At 37.7% G+C, this 17,891-nt stretch overlaps 1 protein-coding gene across 2 annotated transcripts in view; it reads right to left on the bottom strand.

Moving 5' to 3' along the window:
* Positions 1 to 17,891, bottom strand: part of SEMA5A (semaphorin 5A) — a 2,688,572-nt gene that overhangs the window by 2,011,630 nt on the left and 659,051 nt on the right. For both annotated transcript variants that reach the window (XM_044064865.1, XM_044064863.1), the window contains one exon: positions 11,442 to 11,499. The gene's annotated coding sequence lies outside the window, so the exon portion shown is untranslated. The remainder of the gene's footprint in view (positions 1 to 11,441; positions 11,500 to 17,891) is intronic.

Below are 17,891 nucleotides of genomic sequence, written 5' to 3'. Positions count from 1 at the left end.
ACTTGCTTGTCTACAACCATTGTGATCAGCAACAGTACTGGCTCTAGGAAACCATGAATAGCAGCAAGAGGATAGAAACAAGAAGCATTCAAGTTTATGAGCAAACCCGCTCGGCGAGACTGCACGGACAGCCACAATGACTATCAGGGGTGAAAATACTGCAATAACAGCAGTATTAACACAGTAAAGTAAAGAAAAGTCTACTGTGTACAATGTACACTACACTTACTATTTGCAGAATGAAATAATAGAGGGGGACAGCAAGGGAAAATACAATGAAACAGAGAGTAGGCACGGAATGTGTGTGGATGAAAAAGGGCACAGACATGAATGATAGGAGTGAGGAAAGAGGAAGAGGGCATGGTAAATATGGCAATGTCCCCAAGACAGGATATGTCAATATATGTACACCAAACTGTACCACAACTGATGATACGAAACTTGAAAACTGAAAGTACCAGTACTATCAAATGACGCAGACAACGATCTTTTTAGCGCTTTCAATCACTTTTAATTTTCCGTGACCTTCCTCAGAAACAACTTTTCTAATATATCACTTCCTTATATACTCTTACACAGGAAATTACATCATCATTTGTACGTTAATTTCACAATTAAAATACATGTGAATTTTACTAAATAATGTATGAATAATAAATAGTAATTTGTAAAACATATTGTGATTACCTATATGTTAAAAAACATTTTAGATTAATTGTGTCATTTAATCCTGGGGGCTTGTCAGCTCCCAGGTATAATTGCCAATATGCCTCTTTGCACTCTAGTATATTATTTAAATCCCCACTAAAACTGACATTATCCACTTTATCTAGCACAAAGAATTCAAACTTTTTGAATTCCTTGCAACTAGTGGAATGTCTACATAAAGCATTTGATTTGTCATTTTTCTTAATGGCCAAATTGTGCTCATAAATACGCCTTTTTAAATTTCTTTTTGTCTTGCCAATATAATATTGTTTACATGTCACACAACTTGCTACATAAACAATCAATTCGCTGTTACAATTATAATAATGTTTTGCCCAAAATGTCTCATTACATTGTCCTAAAGTGACAAAGGAAGTGTTGCTGATGTACCTACACTGTCTACAATTATTACAACTATAGGTTCCCTTTTTTATTGTACATGCTCTTGATAATTTTCTTGTTGATGCTTCTTGATACTCTAACATACTTTTGATATTTAGAGTCTTCTTGTATGTGAACTTGGGACTTGAACCTACAATATCTACCAGGTCTTTGTTACCTAATATAATTTTCCAGTTTTCTACTATTGTACTCTTGATTTCCCACATTTCATCAACAATTGGAATTGGAAAACATGTTCTATATTCATTCTTAACTTCTTTTGTACCTTGTAATTCAAATAACCCCCCTGCTTCCACCATGATGTCAGTGGACTGTAATATAGGTTTAGCTACGTTCTTTCTTAAAAATGAGACCTCTTTCTCTATCTGTTTGATCCACTTTTTATCATAACCTCTTCTTTGGAATAATTTACTCAAAATTTTTCCTTCTCCTAAAAATGTATCTTCACTAGATGTTAATCTACTAAGCCTTATATACTGTCCCTTGATGACACCTTTCTTCATGTGGGTGGGATGTAGACTTTCACTATGTAGATACTGATTTGCAAAACATGCTTTTCTGTATATTTTACTTGTGAATGTCTTAAATTCACTATCAATAGTTATGTTGATGTCTAGGAAGTTTGTAGTCTCACCAAAATTACCAATTTTGAATTGTAAAAAAGAAGTCGTGTTATTCAAATCACTTACAAATTCTTGGAATTCTAGTTGATTTCATGACCATAAAAAGATCAAATCATCTATGAATCTATGATAGATCTTCACCTTCTCAAAACTTGGATGTGTTTCTAGGTACCTTTGCTCCCAATTTGCCATTACAATATTGGCAAAAGCGGGAGCTACCCTAGCACCCATGGCTACACCCAAGATTTGTTGGTACGTTTTGTTATTGAAAGTGAAAAAGTTATTTTCTAATATTAAGTCCATCAAACTGCAGCAAGTGTTGATTTTTACACTTGTTAACATGGTATTTTTGTTTAAATATTCCCTCATGTATTCTATTCCTGTCTGTTGGTCTATGGATGTGTATAGACTTTTTACGTCTAAAGTACCAAAAAATACAGGTGTTCCATCCATTGTATAATTCCTGAGAATTTCCAATAAATGCCATGAATCCCTCAAATAATATTTTGACTTTTGAACTATTGGATTCAATATTTTATCCAACCAAACAGAAATGTTTTCAGTTTTTTGCCATCCTTGCTGCTATGATAGGTCTAAATGGTATATTACTATCATTTTCTTGAATTTTTGGAATTCCAAATAACTTTGGCATTCTGGGCTCTTCTACTAACAATTAGTCAGGGAGAAATAGATATGAATAGTTATGATTACATGTTAGTAGAAGAGCCCAGAATGCCAAAGTTATTTGGAATTCCAAAAATTCAAGAAAATGATAGTAATATACCATTTAGACCTATCATAGCAGCAAGGATAGCAAAAACTGAAAACATTTCTGTTTGGTTGGATAAAATATTGAATCCAATAGTTCAAAAGTCAAAATATTATTTGAGGGATTCATGGCATTTATTGGAAATTCTCAGGAATTATACAATGGATGGAACACCTGTATTTTTTGGTACTTTAGACGTAAAAAGTCTATACACATCCATAGACCAACAGACAGGAATAGAATACATGAGGGAATATTTAAACAAAAATACCATGTTAACAAGTATAAAAATCAACACTTGCTGCAGTTTGATGGACTTAATATTAGAAAATAACTTTTTCACTTTCAATAACAAAACGTACCAACAAATCTTGGGTGTAGCCATGGGTGCTAGGGTAGCTACCGCTTTTGCCAATATTGTAATGGCAAATTGGGAGCAAAGGTACCTAGAAACACATCCAAGTTTTGAGAAGGTGAAGATCTATCATAGATTCATAGATGATTTGATCTTTTTATGGTCAGGAAATCAACTAGAATTCCAAGAATTTGTAAGTGATTTGAATAACACGACTTCTTTTTTACAATTCAAAATTGGTAATTTTGGTGAGACTACAAACTTCCTAGACATCAACATAACTATTGATAGTGAATTTAAGACATTCACAAGTAAAATATACAGAAAAGCATGTTTTGCAAATCAGTATCTACATAGTGAAAGTCTACATCCCACCCACATGAAGAAAGGTGTCATCAAGGGACAGTATATAAGGCTTAGTAGATTAACATCTAGTGAGGATACATTTTTAGGAGAAGGAAAAAATTTTGAGTAAATTATTCCAAAGAAGAGGTTATGATAAAAAGTGGATCAAACAGATAGAGAAAGAGGTCTAATTTTTAAGAAAGAACGTAGCTAAACCTATATTACAGTCCACTGACATCATGGTGGAAGCAGGGGGGTTATTTGAATTACAAGGTACAAAGGAAGTTAAGAATGAATATAGAACATGTTTTCTAATTCCAATTGTTGATGAAATGTGGGAAATCAAGAGTACAATAGTAGAAAACTGGAAAATTATATTAGGTAACAAAGACCTGGTAGATATTGTAGGTTCAAGTCCCAAGTTCACATACAAGAAGACTCTAAATATCAAAAGTATGTTAGAGTATCAAGAAGCATCAACAAGAAAATTATCAAGAGCATGTACAATAAAAAAGGGAACCTATAGTTGTAATAATTGTAGACAGTGTAGGTACATCAGCAACACTTCCTTTGTCACTTTAGGACAATGTAATGAGACATTTTAGGCAAAACATTATTATAATTGTAACAGCGAATTGATTGTTTATGTAGCAAGTTGTGTGACATGTAAACAATATTATATTGGCAAGACAAAAAGAAATTTAAAAAGGCGTATTTATGAGCACAATTTGGCCATTAAGAAAAATGACAAATCAAATGCTTTATGTAGACATTCCACTAGTTGCAAGGAATTCAAAAAGTTTGAATTCTTTGTGCTAGATAAAGTGGATAATGTCAGTTTTAGTGGGGATTTAAATAATATACTAGAGTGCAAAGAGGCATATTGGCAATTATACCTGGGAGCTGACAAGCCCCCAGGATTAAATGACACAATTAATCTAAAATGTTTTTTAACATATAGGTAATCACAATATGTTTTACAAATTAGTATTTATTATTCATACATTATTTAGTAAAATTCACATGTATTTTAGTTGTGAAATTAACGTACAAATGATGATGTAATTTCCTGTGTAAGAGTGTATAAGGAAGTGATATATTAGAAAAGTTGTTTCTGAGGAAGGTCACGGAAAATTAAAAGTGATTGAAAGCGCTAAAAAGATCGTTGTCTGCGTCATTTGATAGTACTGGTACTTTCAGTTTTCAAGTTCAATATATGTACACTTCCAAGAAAATTTAGTAGCATTATAATAAACACAAATGTAGACAGCACAGTATGTACTGCTGTCTACACACCCCATGCAAGTATATTATATCATCACACATGATAGCACATATGTGACTGTTTACATGGCAATGCAGATGAAACACTGTGATATAAACATCGCTGACACGATCATCTGGACAGAACATTCAGTAAGGATGGTATATACAACAGGGGGGCTATGTGCATAGTGAGAAGATCTGCAAAATGACTTGCGTGACTATGACTGACATGTCAGCACACCTCTCAACTAATCAAGGACACACAGCAACAGACTCATAGATAAATGTAGACAGAAACAGGCACAATTATGGATACTTCTAAAATATTATGGCCTTTAATCTGGGCATTGACAGATTATTTGAGTGTAACTTATTATACATGTTCTGCAGGAAAAGACATGTACAACTGTAAAGATTGTCAGTATTTAATAAGGGGAATTCAACACCTCTTCCCCAAAATAACCACTTTTCGGAGGATTAAGAGGAACAGTGTTAAACCTGGAGTTGAAATCAGGGGCAATCCTGGCCAGTTGAGAGGTTTGCATGACACATACGCCACAATCCACACCTGTAAGAATCAAACCTATGTTGTCAATGTTGTCACTGACCTGTGTTTTTTCCGGGTGTAACACAGAAAGACATATCACACATGCACCTAATAGAACACCTTGAAGGGAAGTCTGCATTGTCAAATCCTAATAGGTATGCATCCCAAATAATAGTTCTGTATGGCTGACAAGATGTGTGGGAGCTCACTGTGCCAAATGTGGTACACTTGACTAAAGCATCCCTGGCTGACATAGTTATCAGCCATACAGATAACAACATTGACAAACAAAACACTATTATGAGTGGATTCCCAACACATAGCTGGGTATTGCACGCATCTGCCACATTTAATAGCAATGGATATTGTTTGAAGCATCTGCAATGGATGTGTGAACTAGAAGTGATTCATCAGAATGACCCTTATAGCAGTATATGAGAATGATGGCAATGCATCAGTATACCTATGTACACAGAAAATACAGCACTGCAATGTGTAGTGTCAATGAGAGGGGAAGCTGTCACTGGGATATTGGGTACATAGCAATCAATACATGGAGGACACTCTATAAGTACATGTCAACACTCAGCATATGTGCCACACAATTACAGCCCACCCGTCAGTGCCAGTGAACATGTTATATTGCCATGACATCTGGACATACATCCATATGTGTTCATGTAAATTATCATGCGGTAATACTGATGTGATGTAGTGGTTCATGGTGATGCACTACAGTCACACTACAGCTGTAACTATGCTACAACTGGATAGCAGGCTGTACATCACATCCAAATAAAGGTTTTGGTCTGAATCACATGCAACACACAGTGGAAATGTTAACACAGCCATACAGCTCTACCTATTTCACGTCATTACATCAGTTGTACATCATATGCCTATAGAAATGTGTGTTAGGGTCCTGACACCATATGTGGATATATGACAACTGGGTGGATGTGGCTCATGCAGAACAGTTAATGACACAGATGCTGACAGTCACAATGATGCTAGTACAATACTCCATACAATGAATTCCCTAACATTGCAAGTGAGTCCCAACATGTCATATGTTTGTCTAAATAACAGCATTACAATGCGTGGATGAACCCAGGCATATGTGCCCATGTAATCAGTATGATGTAATATTGCTGTATGTCTGATAATGTTTCCAAATGCTAGGTACAGACATGTACATCTGTGCCATACTGCAGCTGTCACTGTGATATTTACATGACAACTGTCTAAATGTTGATATACTGCAGTACAATATACACAGCATCATCCAACGTCAACAGTCCTCAGTAGGAATACTACTACAACTGTTATGGAAGGAACTTGTAACCAAATGGCAGCAGTGACCATCAACATGGTAGTTCATATCACAGATTGGAAAATGCTGTTGCAGGGATACAGTACATCCACACCTCAACATGGCACATGTGTAATGTTCAGAAGATCACAGGATATTATGAGGCTACTAGCCAGGAATACATAAAATCCTAACCATTATTATAACATTTAAGTACAAATTGTTATATGTATGTGATGGAAGATAGTAGGGGTATGTGTGCATGTGTCTATGTGTTCGGTTTAATACTGTCTGCCTCTGTCTATATGTGACATGGGCACCAGCCCGTGACAAAATTAGCAATCACACATCGAGTGGCCTGGAGATGGCTTGCAGTGGGTCATGAAGGGGCTCTGCTTTACAATGTGTGTATGCATCTTTGAGATGATGACATCCTCAGTGTTCCACAGAATTAATTCTACGTGGACAGAGGGAAAAAGGTTTTTTTTTTGATTCAGTTATCTATGTAAAAAGTTCTCCCAAATATGAATCAAATGAAAAGAGATTCAGAACATTATACAACACCAACCAAACACACACACACACACACACACACACACACACACACACACACACACACACACACACACACACACACACACCAGGTGACTGAGGTCAGATTTGAACACAACATCTATGTAGGTATAGAAGCTGGATTCCATACAATGTATGACTAGTCTCACCATATATGTCTGATTATAACAATATGTCATCATCAGTGTATGCTGAGAAGAAGACATTTGGGTAGAAGTGTGCGACATAGCTGTGGACTGACATCTTGTTTTAAAATCGGCTTTAGACTGACAGTTAAATGAAGACACAGACACACACACACTCAAGTTGAGTGCTGTGAGATGTGAACCCCTAACACTAGCACCAGTACAATGTCAGAGTGCACTGTACAGAGGATGACATCATCAGTGTATGCACAGAAGAAGATGTTTGGATAGGAGTGTCTGACATAGCTGTGGACTCGCATCCTGGTGTGAAATTGTCTCCAGACTGACAGCTGAGCTGAATGAACACACACACACAGCCACTCAAGTTGAGTACTATGAGATTAGAACTTCTAATTACACAACCCAGAGAACACCATATTTAACACTCATGCCACTATAGAAGTCTGACTTCAACATTGTCAGAGTGCACTTTATAGGGATGACATCATCATCATAGTGTCACAGGTAACATACTGTTATGAGACTTGTGTGCAAAGGCAGGATTTGTGATATGATTGTGTGAGTACAATTTTGAAAAGGACATATAAATACATCCTGGCAAACTAGATGAAATAAACTGTCATGAATGCACATTGCAGAAGTGAGACAGACATGTACCTGTTTCTCAGGATTTTGTGTAGATGATACACACATGCTTCGGAAACACCAGTAGTGCAGTGATGGAGTAATGTGTCTTCATATTCAGATGAAGGTATGTCCACATTAATGGATTTGAACACTAACTCAGGTGGCTCTGATCAGGTGCTCACCCCTTTTTCACACTGTGCCATAGGGAAAGCTATGCAGCAGGTGTATTTTCTACACTCAGTATTGTCCAGAGTGCTGATGCCTGCCCTTCGCAGCTGAGCCTATTTGCGTAAAGGACAACGAACCAAATAAAATGTTTTATTTTTTCCTTAAACAGTGAACCCAGTTTGCACATAAGTAGGCAATGCACAAATGTAAAAGGCAATACCGAACTTATATTACTTGTGTAAATACTAATTATGACCCTTCCACAGTAAAAATAACTACTGTGGGATTCCAGCCCCAATTTACCTATCTTCTCTCTTTCTTAGTTCTAGTTCGACATATTTACACCTTGTGCTAACCCCAATTTACCTATTTTCTCTCTTTCTTAGTTCAACATATTTACACCTTGTGCTACAGTTAGGTAACAGGTGTAATTTCTGCAATCATTACCATCCATGTTGCAGACTGCCGTACAGTGCTGCTAAGCATATTTGCACTTTGTATGGCAACTGAAATTACATTTTCATTTTTAAGCGGCTAACCGTGTTTGCACTATACCATGGTCTGCACACATGGAAAAAGAAAAAAAAAGAAGGGAAACAAAGGTTTAGCAATTAGACAGCTCTGTATTTGAACCATCAGACTACTGTGCTTAAACAGCACAGTTGTAGTAAGTTATCTCTCTTCGCCACAGACACAGCTTTGCAATAAGCTTTGCAATAGCAATCAAATGATGTGCATGCAAGTAACTGCCATTTCATACTCAGTAATAAATAGTTTATACATTTGGACATTTTCAGTTGATAGTAAATGTGTGTATATAAAATTCAGTGGAATGAGTGATCTCACATTATTTATGAATATGTTTGCAAAACTGCAGCTCTGCCTTCTCACTGTACTCTGGAAATCATTCTCATATCTGTTTTATTATCACAAATGCACTCTCTAATGCATATCCTCTCAATTTGTCTTTAAAGGTGTGATACAAATACATGACAGCCAACAACGGATTTAAGAAAAGGAGGAAGCTGTGTTATTATGCCAGGGAAGTATACATGTGGGTGTTTGGTTTTGTTTGAAAGTTTATTGCAGTTAGTTCCACACTTTGCAAGTGTATCCTCGCAGACACACCCATTTCAGGAAAGGGTTTCTGTGCATTACTGTGTTTTGCTTCAGGCACAGTAATCATCCACAGTTGCAAGCCATTAGCACCTGTTTACACCTGCTACACAAAGCCAGAAGTTTGGTATTCAGCAATTCTAATGAGTTCACATCTCATTTGCATCTTCAGACTGCTCAGAGGGCTGAATCTACACTGAAAAGTATCCATGCAATTAGGGAACTGGAAGGGGAGGAGACTATTGACAATCATGCTTATTGTTGCACTTGTGGTAGTTATGGGATAAATACACTTTTTGGACTGCTTTTTCTATGGTGAGTATTTCAGTTGCATGGGCCAGGTTATTTGGTAAACTGCATAAGTGTATATTGCAGATGTCAATCATGTCAGATATTAATGGCATTACTGGACAACTTACCCACATTCTACTTGGCTACATTTACAAGTACCAGTTAGGCAGGTATCTGAGATTCATTCATGTTCTTACATATTTATTTTTCTCGTACAGTTTCAACACTTACCTTGACAGTTCTGCAGTTACAACTGTTGTCATTTGGGGCTGACTCTGTCTGATGCTAGCAGAGCACAGGCATTGTATGGGTAAGTAAAGTTCAAGAGCATTGCCTGGCATCAATTTTACTGTATATATGTATATGCATGGGATGAAAGGTGTACCCCTTAGGTGATCAGCATGTGCACTATCCATTGCACCTTGGCTAGGGTGAGAGCATATTTTGCACACCTATGGATATGTACACCCATAGCAGCTGGGGTTCTCCCTCTGACTCTTCACCAGCATGTGGATGTGGTGAGTCTGGCAGTGGTGGTGGAGTATTTTCTCCTACCCTTGGTTTTCTTGTTGCAGATCTTTTCACAGGATAATACTGTGTAGGATAGCACAAACTGTGATAATTTCAGCACAAGCACTAAGGTCATACTGCAGAGCCCCCCAGATGTATCTAGGCAGTGAAACCGTGATTGCAACAGCCCAAACACATGGTCTATGATATTTCTTGCTTGAGGGTGTGCCTCATTATAGTATTCCTCCATGGGTCTGTGTGCATTTCTGATGGGCATCATCAGCCATGGTTTGAGTGCATGCCACGATGTTTACCATGTTTGTGCGGCTCTACAAAATGTGTAGAGCTGCTTACTGAATATAAATTTGCACGCTATCACGGGCTTATTGTGCTGCAATGTAAACATGGTCTTAACAAGCCTTGTAAGGTTTAATAAATCCTACCCTTTGTCTGGTCTGACTTCCTCACAGAAGAACTGCACGGGAAAGTAAAATGGTTAAGGAGAGGTAGAGGGTCTAATAAATAGGCATAGCTGAGGCTGAATGACAGAAAACAAAAATTAATGTCAAAGAAACAGTATCTAATAAAAAATAATCAATAAGTCCTGCCTTACAGAGTTATATAAATGGGCTAAAACTCCTCAATATCATTGGTTCAAGGATCATACAATTTAATCAGAACAGGATCAGCATCTTTGCATATGATATCATGACTGGTGAAACAATAAGAGATGGGTATAAAGTCTGCAATGGGATTTGGTGAGGCTAGCAGACTGGCCCAGAAATAGCAGTTAAGGTTTAATACAGAAAAGTGTAAGGTACTTTTCCCATTTGTGGTTTAATGTAGCCAAAGTGAAAAAAATGCCAGTTATGTGGAGATATCCTGAAGAATGCATATAAAGTGAAAGACCTTGTTTTGATAGACAAGAAAGAATCACAATACACAATGTAAAAGATCTTTGTTCATGGTTAAAAAAATGTAAGGATGTACAAGTGGTGTTTTTAATTCAAGAATTCAAGAAACTTGTATCACCATCAGAAAGATCTTTTGTCAGGCCATAAATAAAGTAGTGTGTGCCACTTCTGAGTTCTTTCAAAGTGAAATTAAGCTTAATAATGAGACTTTGTAGAAAAGCAACAAGGATGATGAAAGGAAAACAGTAAACATAAAAAAGAAGATGAAACCAAGGGATCATGATACAGAACTAAAGGAAGATGGATGGTAGTGTGATGGTACAGGATTAAAAACAGAAAGAAACAGAGGAAGACAGGAGGCATGATTATCAGACTGAGGGTGTGCACTTAAATCTGAACATTGTGAAATATTTTTTCATGGAAAGAGTAACAGGTAAGTGAAAAACTGTAACAGAAACAAAATGCATGGATGCATTCAATGCATTTAACAGTGCACGGAACAAATATGGAATGGGAGAAAGGACATGGGCTACATTAACACACAACCTGCAGGACAAAAACAGCAAATTTACATGTTTTTCTTTAATCAACAAGATTCAGCATGATGGAATATGCCAATACATAAAACAGTGTGGCGCGGTTTACACGCACTATATTCAAATGCAATATATCACATCTATGGGACGTGTGACTCCATATAATTAAATACAGAAAATCATGTTTTCATTTAGGTACGGCCAAGGAAGACAAAATTCCAAGTGTCACTTACCAAAGAAAAGCATCAGTCTTTCATGATTATCCAGAAAGAGCTAGCAGTTTTCTTGAAGCTGTAGAGGACAAAAAAAAAGGATCCATTACTGAGTCCTTCTCCAATGAGAAATACTTCATACGGTAAGACTATTTAATGATTACTGCTACGTATACACAGAATGTGAGGTACAAAATACACTGACAAGCTCATCTCCTGATACATGTCCATAACTGGCTATAGACAAAATGGAATGATACAGTGTTAGAACAATAATGATAATAGATATTTATATGTACAAATGTGAAAAACACACCATAAACTAAATTTTAACCTCTGAAATGGCCTGGTGCAGCATCAAATATCAATATTATTTATACATTTTTGTTGTTGAATTTGCAGATTAGGTTATGTGGCCAAAAGGAATGCAATTACATTTTCATTATTTTTAGGTGGAATTTAAGATGAACATGAAAATAGCAAAGTATCTTAAATATAGTTCTTTTACCTAAGTAAAGGAATTAGATTGCAAGTTGTGTATGTTACAGAACTAACACTTACTCCCTACAGCTTTGAGCAAGTATTCAAGTTAGGTATAGACTTTTTAATCTAAAAACTGCCTCCCAATTGCAGTCCCTCCTTCTAATTTATTTGATGCTATGTACCCACTGTTTTGCATGTACTAACAACATAACACAAAGGGTTCTCATTACTTGCACTTGATAGTACTGATGTGCTATGGAAAGGTACAGGATAGCTGCTGGATGACCAGCTATGTAAAAGCTGGGATTCACACATGTGGGGGGGGGGGGTCACAGCTAGGAGGGCACTCTCCCTTTCCCAGTGTCATGGATGGAAGCGTTCCACTGCATGGGATTTATGGGTGGCTTTGCCACCCCCCCCCCCCCAACAAAAAGCTTGGTTAGAAAATATTCTAAAAATGAATGAAAAGTCAATTTACAGAGGAGCAATGGAAGGACATCTCTGTGGCTCCCAAATTTCCATTAAAGTCCAGAAGGTTTAGGGTTTTTTTAATGAAGTGTTTTCATATGTATTTTAACACCTCAAGCAGACTTCAGACAATTTTTCCTCAGGTAGAGAGCAAATGCTGCAGGTATGATGGGAAAGAAAGAGGCAGCTGGGAACATGTTTTTGAAAATGAAAAAAGCTAGCAGATTTTCAAAATTCCTGACAGAGTACTCTATTAGTAAATCATAGGGAAACAAATGATTGTAACTAAAGAAAGGATTCTTTTGAACTAAGATGTGGGTTATGATTTGTTGTACATTGTAAAGCTTTGCTAATTGTCATGGTATTGGCTACCAAAAAGCAACTACTTAAAAAAAATGATGCAAGGGCAGACAGGAATCTGTGCCTTTTCCCCATAATACAGTAAGCCCGCTTCTCACCTAAAATTAGCTTTGCAGCACTAAACTGTACCCTGCATCATATAACAATCCCTCCTGCTACCAACTATCAGAAGAATACAATAGTGCTTTGCTGCTATACCGATGCTCAGGTAGAATGCACTACTGGCTATTCTGGCAGTTGACAACCATTTGAAAAGTGGGGACCCACTGCAGTGAATCCCAAAACATGCAGACTGAATGGCCGAAAAAGCAGATTTACATACACCAAGCCCGAATTAGCCATTTCCTGGAATATTCCCTTTTCTCCGAGCTATGACAATCTCAGAGTTGGTTTATAAAAGTTCTGAGGTAAGGGGGGGCTTGGACACCCTGCAAAAAGTTTAAAGGAAAAAAGCAACGTTTGATACTCGCTCTTCAACAGGATTTTCAGTCTTTTTTTTTTTGACATATTAGCTCATGGCATTTTGAGTGTTGACACTTCAGTAGGGAGCCGTGGTAGTGAGCACAGAAGATAGTCTGGCAGTTAGCACAGAGGATTAAGACTATAAACTGGTAATAAGCTGTTTCCTGTAGTGCAGAATTTGATTTCTTCAGCCTTCATTTGCCTACTGTGCGACCTTGAGCAAGCCACTTATCCAGACAGTGATTTGGGGTAATTGGGAATTTGGGCTAGGGGCTGTAATTATCACCTGGACTGAATGTCTACTAACTACGTAAGAACTGGTAACTCTCTTGCTAGGCACATAGTTAACTTATAAAAACCTTACCTTACTGCACTTGTAGGTTGAATAAAAAAAAATAGATATAAGCCCCAGAAAGTACACCCAACTACTCAAGTCAAGTAAACTCTGTCATTTAGACCATACAACAAAAAGTGCACAGCCGAACGAAATTATGTTTCTCCAAGTTCATGTATAAACATAAAAACAGAAATTATGTATAAACATAATGACAGAAAGAATATAAACATACACAACAAGAGAGTCCAACCAATCTGAAGCCACAGAAGCTTCATCAGCCATGCCTGATTCATTCGTAGTGGTGATAACAGTGACTACAGCTATCCTCACCAACTTTACTGCCACCATCCCAAGTCCCAGTCAGGGCCCTTCTGACCAACAAAACTCAAAATTCATATTTAAATTCAGATTCGGTCAAAAACTGGTAGACAAAAAGTTGGGTTTCTTCCACTTGAAGGCCCGAATGGCCACAAACAGATCACAATCACAATCTTCACCATCCACATCATCATCAACACCATCCATCTCTAAACCAGCAATATCCCAAATTCCAGTCCAGTTTTCTCTGACGCAACAAAAAACAAATCTGGATCTAACACACAACACCAGCAGACAATGGGGTCTCCACCATCTGTACTCAGCTCAATTATCCACCCAAAGGCCCGAACGGCCACAACCAGACCAACTACTCCAAAAACTAGTAAATCCGAATGATCCAACCAAGACACCACAGCTGCATCCAACCACATACCCATCCACACAAAAGGTCTCCAAAAACAGATGACAAACCCATAACACCTACATAAATACAAAACACACAACGGGAGCTATACAGTCTGCTGCCACACAAGGCACCACTATCTTAGCTTCTAAATTCCATTCTTGACTAATATTCTTCTAGTATCTTTTTATGTAAACAGGATTCTAGAGCTTTGGGACTGCATTCTATCACTGCTCCATTACAGGCCTCTGTTTAGGCACTCTAATGCAGCACACAAACTACCTTACGCTTATAGGTAACCACTTGCTTTTACCTCGCACTAATCTACATACAAGATATGTAGATACATACCAACTACATTTGGGGCCAGTTCCTCATTAAAAAAACACTATCAACACCTACCAGGTTGTCAATACCCACACTCACTCTGCACCAGTATGCCACGTACCAGAGAGGAAGATCTCATGCTGATGCACTTAAGAAATATGTACCTAAGACTCAAAAGCTTCTAAGGCAAATAACTGATTCAAAAATTACTCAGCATTACATAGACACTGCACCAGTAGTAACACTATTCAACACAAACTTTCCAAGGAGGGGTCATCAAGATGGTAAACTTAAGCTCCTGAGGCTTTCAGGACTAGTCATTTCACACAGAAATATCCTTCTTATTGCTGATTATTGCTAACTCCATAATTGAAATATATTGATGCACAACTCACTATACTGGTCATAGAAATAGTGACAGAGAGTTACCTGGCAGATGCTGGGATACAAGTCCTGGCAACACAGGTACACATATGACTTTGTTTTTATCCATGTAGATGTTAATGATTTGAGACGCACATCACTGGGTTATATGAACAGATGAAATGTTCTCTGAGTATGTATCCCAGCTGGTAAGGGACTACTTTTTTTTTCTGGTATGGAGCTAGTCTTGACCAGTATCCCACCCTCACCAAGAACGATGTCATAAAAACATAGATTTCAACAATTGGCTTAATTACTGGTATCAGTTCAAGAGGGTCCAATATATGTCCGATGTGAATGAGATGGTCAACAGTCCTACTCACTTTACAAGGGTTGACCTATAGCACTTTCCTTAGGGTATTGTTTATTATTCAAGACTTTTTACACCCTCCATAGTGCCTTTTCTAGGCAATGACAGTCAGTCCCATCTCTTTACCTTTCAAAACCAATTGTAAAATTGTGATTCTTATTGCCAGATGCCTGAACAAGATACTGCCTTCCTAATCTGAAGACCTCTACATTATCACTGAAACACGGCATCAATGCAGTGATAACACCTTTATTTCCAGACTGGCACAAAAAGTGTACCTTGATTTGGTCATAATTTGCAGTGCTATTCCTCATTCATGTTTTACAGTCAAACTAATTAAACATAATCTAAACTCTCATGTAACTTGCAGTATAGCAAACTGGCTCACAGGCAAAACCCATCAAATCAGGAATAGGGGCACATTCTTCACTACTAGAGATGCCCCCAGAGTTTAATACTAGGGCCACTCCTGTTTGGTATTTACTTCTGTGCCATCCAAGCTGATGGTAAAGGACCACACACACAATCTTGTTTGAAAGATCCTAACACTTCCTTACTAAGAAAATGATGGGCCGGAGTTCCATTGCATACCTGGAATGCTTTATAGCTGCAGCTGTCTCTTCACTCTCATACAAAGTCCTTCAGGGTGACCTCTGCCTACGCTATAAAGCCAAAAATGACCCTGCCCTGCACAGCATCTTATATTTACACAAATCCCATATCACCATGATCACTCATTCATGAGACCTAAATCCGCATGCACAATATAAACAGAACCTGCTGATGGAAAGAGAGACCTCTTCCAAGAATTCATCTCCTCTCAAGTAAGCTTCTCCTTCATATTTAACATTAAACTGAGGCTCCATCTGCCTGAGTTGGTGGTAGCAGATGTACAAGATCCCAAAAGAGTAGGGAAAATTCCCCGATGCCCGAGCCAAATTTCCCCTGGTAGTATAAATAGCACCTCGGTTCTCCCCTAAAAAGAGGCTACTAGCCTAGTAGGACTAACCTGGTCAACAAAGGATTAATAAAAAATAAAATAAATAAATAAACACAGTTGCTCCCTGACCCTTCTTAAACAAAACCTATATGAATGAATGGGTAACTGAAAATAAACCCATGGTCTGGTCCACAATCACTTATGGAAATGGGTAAAAAGCAGTGGGAGATGCATGGGCTAGCTACCAACGATTTACCTGACCAACTGCCTAGTAACAGACTATGAACCTAGTCATACTTAAAATAGTAAGCAGAGGAGAAGTTAACAGAAACAAATCCTCCACAGGGATTCAGTGCCATCTATGAAACGTTACATTAGTGCACAACGCTTGAGAACAATTTAAATGACTAGAATAAAACATAGCATACTAGCATGCTTTTTGTCTGTGTCAATTTCAATAAAGCCGAGAAGCTGAAGACATGTTTTTCATCCCTTGAATCTGACAGCAGCTGATTTTCACTCCTCCTGTGACCTCCTGCTTCATTCCTCAGATGTAATAAACACTGAATATATTTTCACAAACCTCACCTTTCTCTTGGAAAAGGCTAAGGAATTAACAAGTCAGTCTTTCAACTTGTTACACTACTTGTGTGTGTCAGCTTGACTTCCCATTTAAATATTTTAATTCCAATTTACGGCAGCACTTAATTAGCTGCTAATCAACAGTATGTCTGCCTACAGGGCACACTCATTTTGTTGGCTGCCAGGAAGTCAGTTCACGTGTATAACTTTACTCAGCCCATCACTTTGTAGCAAGCAATCTTTTCTTGTGTCTCTAATTACACCCTTGACCTACAGGATTACCAGCATTTTTGGAAAACTTCAGACTATACAAAGATACCACACATGGCAGACGTGAAATGTATTCAGAAAAAACACCCTTTTAGCTGACTATACCAGTGTTAGTCTGTAACAACAAATTCCGCAAGCTCTGCATTCACTGATGAAAATATATCCTCCATAGTCTCTTTGTGTTCATATTGCTAATGCTGTACAGAACCCCAAGAAAAACAAGCATGTTTATTTAATTCTAACCAGGATTTTCTTGGGTGGTGGACTTTGTATTTGAAATCATCTGTGCTGAGTACGTATTGTAACATTTTACTAATGTATTAAAAAATTGCAAAAACTGCTATAAGTTTGACAATTCATCGAAGCTTCAATCCATTGAATGGCAACTGATCAAGCACAACTTACCAATCAGCAAATGATAAAAACAATCAAAAGATAAACACAGCCTTCTTTTTTGTAGGGGATCTTGCACCCCACATACCCAATGCTAATTATATGTATCAGCTCTGAGATCGTACAACAGTGGGGGAAGGTCAATTCCCCAGTCTCCATTGTACCCCGATCTTGCACAGAAAAACTGCCAGCATGTTCAATCATTTGATTTTTGATCAGCAGTGCCAGCAGTTTTCCATGATCAACAAGCTGCCATTCAACAATTTGTAGGTACCCCATATATACATCTATGGGATATTGACAAGTTGTTGAACGGTAACGTATCAAACCTGAAAAAACTCCAGCACAGCTAATCAAAAATCAGAGTAGCGAACGTGAATGTGCTGGTGGTTCTA

This window comes from Protopterus annectens, chromosome 3.part0, assembly GCF_019279795.1.
Source record: "Protopterus annectens isolate FY-2018-M chromosome 3.part0, PAN1.0, whole genome shotgun sequence".
In the NCBI taxonomy this organism is placed as follows: domain Eukaryota; kingdom Metazoa; phylum Chordata; order Ceratodontiformes; family Protopteridae; genus Protopterus; species Protopterus annectens.
The sequence above is the reverse complement of the archived record's forward strand: the minus strand, read 5'-3'. Positions and strand labels throughout refer to the sequence as shown.